The sequence below is a fragment of the Prunus mume genome, linkage group LG4 (genome assembly GCF_029339155.1).
Source record: "Prunus mume cultivar Tortuosa linkage group LG4, ASM2933915v1, whole genome shotgun sequence".
NCBI classification, from domain to species: Eukaryota; Viridiplantae; Streptophyta; class Magnoliopsida; order Rosales; family Rosaceae; genus Prunus; species Prunus mume.
Window position 1 is genome coordinate 7,019,253 of NC_142701.1, and position 7,730 is coordinate 7,026,982.

A 7,730-nucleotide genomic window follows, 5' to 3' on the forward strand; every position below is an offset into this window, starting at 1 on the left:
TTTGTGCTTTGGGGGAATTTGTTTCTCGGTGACAAATTGGTGGGTCTCTTTGTGCAGCTGTGCTGATTTGTGTGAGGAAAGTGTATCTCCTATTTTATGGCTATGTTGGTGCAGTCCATGTTCCCTTTGCAGCAGTGGCTTTGTTTGCTTTTGTTTTGTATTTTATTTTGGCTTTGTGATGGGGAAGATTCATTTGACTAGACTGTAATGGTTTTTAGTTTAAACTCCCATATGCTTGTTGTTCTTTATTCCTATGTGTTGACCTTTTTGGTTCTTGATCTCTGTTTTTTTTCCAACTGTGATTGAACCCAAAAAAAACTTTTGGATTCTAGGCTATGTTATATTAAAGGTGCTTCGTATATACATGCATATATGATGATCAGATAGTGTTTTTATTATTATTAATTGTCATGTTAGTGCTTGTCATTCTCGATTTAAAATTCACTTTAAATTTCTATCAACAAAAATGTAATAATCCGTAAATTCCCATTTTGGGCAGTGTATTCCCTACCATTTGCAATTTGAGGACAACTGACAATTTCCGTCACCGAATGTTGATAAAATGACCACTTTTTAACCCCTCAAAACCAAATTGGTGACGGAAATTGGGATAATGGGCTCATTGGGATTTAATCGCTTTATTCTTGCAACTCCTTCCCCAAGCCGTATATGCTTAATCGTAGAATGGATCGGTGGAGCAACATTAGGAAATGTGGTGGAAGATTCAATAGGGATGCGATAGATGTTTTATATCAACCTCAAAAGGCCAATGGTGTGGCACATGCTCTTGCCCAATATGGCTTGAAAGAAGGCACCCGTTTCCTTTGCACTGATGCGGCACCACCTCGATTGGACTCTATTCTATGGAAGATAGGGAAGTGGGGTAGGGTGTTTAATAGTATTGTTTTGTATAGCTGCTTCAAAATCTGCAAACCCTCTTTCAAATTTCTGCATACCAATAATTCCCCTGTTAGATCTACCCCAAATCCACCTTAACCCTAATCTAACCTTCTCCCTTATCCATTTTAATCAACGCAGGAATAAGCAAACCATAAGGCCATGTTTGATATGGAGGATTAGACTCGACTATAGCTATTAGAAGGCCTAGATTTCATGTGCAAAGGCCTAGATTTCATGTGCAATCAAGAAATAATATGAGTGTTGTCTTCTAACTTGGAGGATTTTTTATTTTATTTTTTGGTCGAAAAGGACTTATATTCAAAGCACAAGAACCCTTAAACAAGAGTCTCATGCCCATACAAAGGAGAACAGGTCTGCCCATGCAAGGAAACAGACAAAACATAGAGATTCCAGAAACCAACCAATACATTTAGACTGATCAAGAAGAAAAGTACCAGAAAGACAATCCAACCATAAGGATGTCAAAACGATTCAAGACCAGTCAACATCCAAATTAGGCATGGTGAGGACAAGGGAGTCCATCCTTGCAAAGGATATGCACAAGAGAGGTGGGGGGCCGTTCAACCTAAACTTCCGTACTCCTCCTCGATAGTGCCAACGACGCAAGATGATCCGCCGCTTGATTACAATTCCTGGTGGTCTAATTCCACCTACACTCTTCAAAATATCGTTGCTCATCGCAGATGAGGGTAAGAATTGGGTACAAAGTCCAACTCCCTCGACCAAAAGAGCCACGAACACTTTTGATAAGCTCCAAAGAGTCCGACTCGAAACAAAACCATGTTGTGACCCCGCTCCTTAGCAAATTTGCAGCCCTCCCATAACGCTGTTGCCTCAGCTATAAGAGCATTTCCTCTTGAAAATCCACAGATTTGGCCCCAAGAAATATCCCTTCAAAATTTTGAATAATTATGCCAGCCTCCTCACGACAAGTGCTTTTCCTCCAAGCAGCATCAACATTTATTTTGACAACAGGCTCAGAAGGGGTTGCCTAAGAAGCCTGGGCAGAGGGATGAACTAATCTTGTGGTGGAAGAGGTAATTAGATGCTTTAGAGAGAATCTTTCATTTACCTGGTTGAAAATGGCCTTGAGGGTTTGCTAGGGTTGGGGTGTGTAATTGTCAAACACCACCCTATTCCTAGTCTTCCATATATTTGAGCAAGTGTATGCAATCTGACAAAAATTTGGCTTCTCTCCTCCTTTGTGTTAAGGCCTATGATCACGCAATCTCGCAACCATGTATGCAGAGAAGAGATTTGCTGCCTATCAACTCTATAGGTTAGGCCTCCAAACCAGACAGGTTCAACCCAAGGGCAAAGCCATAACATGTGCTCAATTGTCTCCTCATGATCATTGCAAATTGGACATAAGGGAGAGTTGGGCAGCTTCTTCTTATAAAGAACAAATGAGATAGCCACGTGGCCATTTAAAGCTCTCCAAAAGAAATGGCGAATTTTTGGTGCGACATCTGCGTGCCAAATCAACTTCCAAACCTTTTGGTCGATGGACATAGAGGAAGAAGGTCTACACACGGAGCTGCGGTGATGATGGGTATGAATGTTGTGATAACCAGATCTTACCGAGTATTTTCCATTTTTCTCATCTGGCCACACCAAGCAATCCACCTCCGAGCTGCTTCTGATAGGGATCCGTTGAATGGCCAAAGCCTCTTCAGTCGATAATAGAGGCAGGATTAAATCCAGTTTCCACGTTCTTGAATTCCAATCAATAATAGTCTCTACAGTAGCATTTCTATCCATAAAGGGACCAGAAGCAGGACACAAAGCACCTCCTTTTAAGTTAATAATCCATTTGTCAGTCCATATTTTTGCTTGTACTCCATTCATAATCTGCCATCTTGCCCCATTTAGGATCACCTTTCTTCCTTCAATAAGACTAGCCCATGCCCACGACGCCCTGCTACCTTTGGTGGCCTCCATAAAATTACACTCAGGGAAATAGCGAGCTTTGATTAAACGAGCCCAGAGAGAATTTGGTTTTGTGAGAAGCCGCCAACACTGTTTAGCTAATAGAGCCAAATTTAAATCATGAAAGTCACGAAAGCCCATACCCCATTCATGCTTTGGCAGGCCCAATTCAGTCCAACGTACCCAATGGATCTTCCTTTCCTCCTGTTTCTGGCCTCACCAGAAATTAGCAATCTCATACTCCATCTTCATACAGAACGTTTTAGGGAATAAGAAAACTCTCATAGGGTAATTCGGGACAGCTTGAGCAACGGCTTTGATAAGGACCTCCCTACTGGCTTGTGAGATAAGGGATTGTTTCCATCCGCTTAACTTACGCAACAACTTCTCCCTCACAAACTGCAGCGCCTCCTTCTTAGACCTCCCCCACACTGGCTAATTAGGCGAAAATGAGAAACTCCCTCAGGGTTTGGAATTTTGGGAATTAAAACCAGGTTTGTAGTATTCAAAGCACCAAGACTCTGATTGTTTAGGAAGAAAACCTCTGTGATGCCTTTGACTTCATCATAAATAGTGTCCCAATATTTGTGAAAGAAAATTCCCTGTAACCATCTGGACCTAGAGACTTTAAACCTCCCATCTGCATTGTAGCCTCCTTTATCTCTTCCATAGTAATTGCCTGCAATAAGTTGTCATTGGTAGTTTGGGAGATCACACTGTCAACACAATCAAGAATATCACCATTAATGGATTGAGCCTCAGAAGTGAACAAGTTCTTGAAATGCTCTTCAAACACCCTCCTGACGGCTTGCTCACCCACATGCCAACGCCCATCATCACCCTTAATTCTAAGGATACAATTCTGTCATCTACGGGCTAGCATAGATTGGTGGAAGAAAGCAGTATTAGCATCCCCCTTTGAAAGCCACTTTATCCTGGACCGTTGATGCCAATATTGTTCCTCTCTTGCCCTAGTTTCAGTTATCTCCTGTTGTTTTTCATTGAGCTCAGCGTGAAGGGCCTCCATTCTCTTCTTATTGTTTAAGAACTTTTCTCTACTCATTTTTGAATGAGGGTAGTGCAATGTTGAAGCTTAGCTTTCCATTTATGTATCCACGAACCATGAACTTTCTTTTCCCAGCCTTTTTCAATAATCTGTTTAGCCTCCACCTCATCGGCCCAATAAGCTTCAAACTTGAACTGCCTTCTATGATTTCTATGATACATGGTTGTCTCCAAGACCAGTGGATTGTGATCCGAACCGATGGCCGGGTGGTGACTGATGGAAGTATTTGGCCATGACTCCTGCCATGGTAAGTTCCCCAAAACTCTATCGAGTCTTTCCTAAACAAACATACCATTCTGCCTGTGAGCCGTCCAAGTGAAGCTCAATCCCTGGTAACCCAAATCAATGAGCCCCGCCTTCTCCATGAAGTTGTGAAGGTAGCGGGGTCTGTTGGAAGGCTGCTCAGAACCACCCCTTTTCTCAAAAGACCATAAGATTTTGTTGAAATCACCACTGCATAAACATGGAAGGTCGGTATATCTAAGGACACCTTCGAGAAAGTTCCAGCAAGCCTCCTTCTCATTTCTATATGGCATTCCATATACCCACGAAGCCCTGTAATGCGTTCCCCTCTGATTATCAGTGATGCTTGTGTCAATAAATTTTTTGGAGAAACCATTTACCTCAAGATCAATGTTATCATCCCACCAAAGACTCAACCCTCCAACACTACCTACTGGGGGTACCCTTCTGAAAACCACAGCTGCGTTTCAAACGTTCAATCCTGTTGTCCTTCGATTTTGTTTCCATTAAAAACACAACAGTGGGCTAGAATTTACGAACCAAACCCCGGAGGGTACAAACTGTCAAGTTCGGCCCGAGGCCTTGACAATTCCATAGAATGTAGCTCATGGTTGACGTGCGGCTATTGAAGGCCAGCCACCACAGCCCCGGGTTGCACCGCCCCACTCTTGATCAGTTGCTTGAATATGGACATGGGACCAATCATCCGCTTGAGCGACGTTGACCTCAGTGAGATTTGCACTATCAAACAAAGCATGAGCTCTGCTTCTTGCATCCTTAGACTTGCTGCTTTCCTTATATGTGGTTTTCCTAGCCTTCACTATCCTCCTCTTTTGTGACCTTTCAGCCACCGCCAAACCTCTCCCAGTTGTAGCCTCATTTGATAAGGTTTCAGTTTCAGCCTCTCAAGGTCTAAGAGAGGCACGTGATCATGCTTCTGGTTTTTTTTCCCGGAGACTCCAACTTACTGGCTCGCTCATCCTCTGGATTTCGCTTTAGGCCCAAATTCTGAAAAGTTGAATCTACATGCGAAATAATTCGAGTGGATGCCATGTTGATTTTTGGCCCAAGGGGATTTGAGAAAAAAGGCTCCATATGCATGGGAGTGCCAAATGGCCCAAGGCCCATTCAATTTGGTCTCAGTGTTGGGTTAGGTCTGCTCCAATTGGTAATGAAAGCGTTGCCCCTGAAATCTGCTGTAACATTCAGTTCCTCCAAGATAAACGCCTCTTCACTTCCAGAATTCACACTCTATGCTCATTGCCTTGGGAAAATCGTCTGTGTCTGTCTTGATTCCAGAACCACTTGACAAAATGGGATAGGGGTGTTACAGCTATGCCTGCTCTCTAACATTCGACTATGCTCGAGCTGCCTGCTTGTCAAATCACAGATTCCAAGCTGTCTTTGGCTCATCAAAGATCCCTTATACACCCCCTCACTTGCTGCGTGAGGCCCACGCTCCTTCTTCCCCTTCCCCACGGCGTTGCCAGACTGTGGCAACTCTCCTTCATACTCCAGGTGTGTTGGTTGGTGGCTTAGAATCATAAAATTCTCTAATAATTTTGGCCCTGGTCTAATTCCCATAGGCCGTTTCATTTGCAAATGGTTCCTCGAAAGTGCAAGCATCCATAGAATGTCTAATTTGGCCGCATCGGTAGCAGAAATCAGCAAGCCTCTCGTACTGGTACTCAACCCAAGTCTCCGTGTCGTCAACCTTGGGCAGCCAAAACTGGCAAGAAGTGGCAGGTTGGTATCTACCTCAGTTCTAATTCGTAGGGAACTTCTCTGCTTTCCTCGGTCTTCGAAATCAATCAACCCCCAGCTTTGCGCCCCAATTTGATCACATTCTCCTCGTGGCATAGGTTCAGCGGGATTCCATGGATCTGGATCCAGTGCGGAACGATGTACACCTCAACTTCCTCGATGGCAAGATTTGGAGGCCATCTTTTCACAGAGAAACAACATTTCATAACAGACCAGGGTCCATTGTCAATAATCTCGCTGTCCATTTCTTCATCTATAACCGTTATGGAGAAAAGGTTCTCCCTAACCCATACTATCTTAGCTTCCCCATAGTCTTTCCAAGCTATTTTCAGAATGCTCTTTATTGCCCCCTTGTTTGGTAGTTTCTGGGCAATCACAGCGCCAACAAGCTTCAGCCCATCTTCAAAATTGGATATTCCAGCGCCTCCTTCAAGTGCTCACTGAGTTCGTCAAGCGTGGGTCTGGTCCGTTCACTCCTTTGGCTACTTCTTTTGATCTCGCTCATTGTTGGTGTGAGGTTACTTTCTGGATAGACTATGGTCTTTTGAAACGGTTTGGGGTGAGATAGATGGTGTTTGTGTGGCTGTTTTAGTAATAGGTAAGGTTGCAAACTGGTATACTGAGGATGTCTGTGGTGGTATACATGCTTCAACTTGATGTGGTGCAGATGCTTATGATTCTTGAAGGTGTGATGAAAGTAAATGGCTATAGCCGTTATATATAGTATTGAAGAGATCTGGTTGTTAGGGAATTCATGGTGCGTATCCTTTCTTCTTAAATTTGTTTGTCGTAGATTGTTGGTGTTCATCCCTATAGGGGTAGCCTGAAGCCAAAATGGGGAGCAAGATTATAAGCAAAGGAGAAAATTATGGAGGAATTACTGAGGCAAAAACTCTGATGCAAATCATCAAACACGTTTATGGTCAATGTGCCCTTCTTCACATCAATAATAGCATTGGCAGTTGCCATGAATGGCCGACCTAGAATGAGTGGTAACTGATTGTCATGAATTGGTGCTTCTTCCATTTCCAACACCAAGAAATTTGCTGACAAAATTAGCTCTTCCACTTTCACCAAAACATCTTCTAGAATGCCCTTAGGGTACCTAATAGTTCTATCTGCCAATTGAATGCTCACAGATGTGGCTTGCAACTCACCAAGGTTAAGTTTCTCATAAACATGATATGACATAAGGTTTATAGAAGCACCAAGATCAAGCAAAGCTTTTTGAAACTTAAAATCACCAACTATGCAAGGTATAGAAAACGAACCTGGATCCTTTAGCTTTGGAGATAGCTTTCTTTGTAACACTGCACTTACCTCTTCACTCAATGCAACTTGTTCATGCTCTTCGAATCTCCTCTTGTTAGTGCATAGATCCTTCAAAAATTTTGCATACTTTGGAATCTGAGTAATGGCATTGAGCAATGGGATGTTGATTTGCACCTTCTTGAATGTTTCCATTATCTCATCCAAGCCTTGAACTTTCTTTGACTTTAATAACCTGCTGGGAAATGGTGCAATAGGCCTAAAAGAATTAGTTGAAATTGGAACTTGATTAGCATTAGATGATACCTTAGGGCCTGTGCTCTTTCTAGGAGCATTGATGGGCTGTTTGGTGGAACCTGTGGGCTGCCTATGTGGTGGCTGAATGATCTCCCCGTTTTCTCCATCCTCTTGCTCTTCATTGGCATCTCCAACCTTATTATCAACTTGTTTACCACTTCTCAAGATGTGTACTGCTTTAGCATGCTCTTGATGCCTTGGATTCACCTCCGTGTGGCTTGGGAAAGTTCCGGATGCTCTA

General features: G+C 43.1%; 1 long non-coding RNA gene across 1 annotated transcript; it reads left to right on the plus strand.

Annotated features, from left to right (window-relative positions):
- Positions 1–4,072: 4,072 nt before the first annotated feature.
- On the plus strand, positions 4,073–7,351 carry LOC148917804 (uncharacterized). The gene is made up of 2 exons (XR_016126418.1): positions 4,073–5,905; positions 6,022–7,351. It is a non-coding gene; the product is annotated as an uncharacterized LOC148917804 (long non-coding RNA).
- The last annotated feature ends 379 nt before the right edge of the window (positions 7,352–7,730 follow it).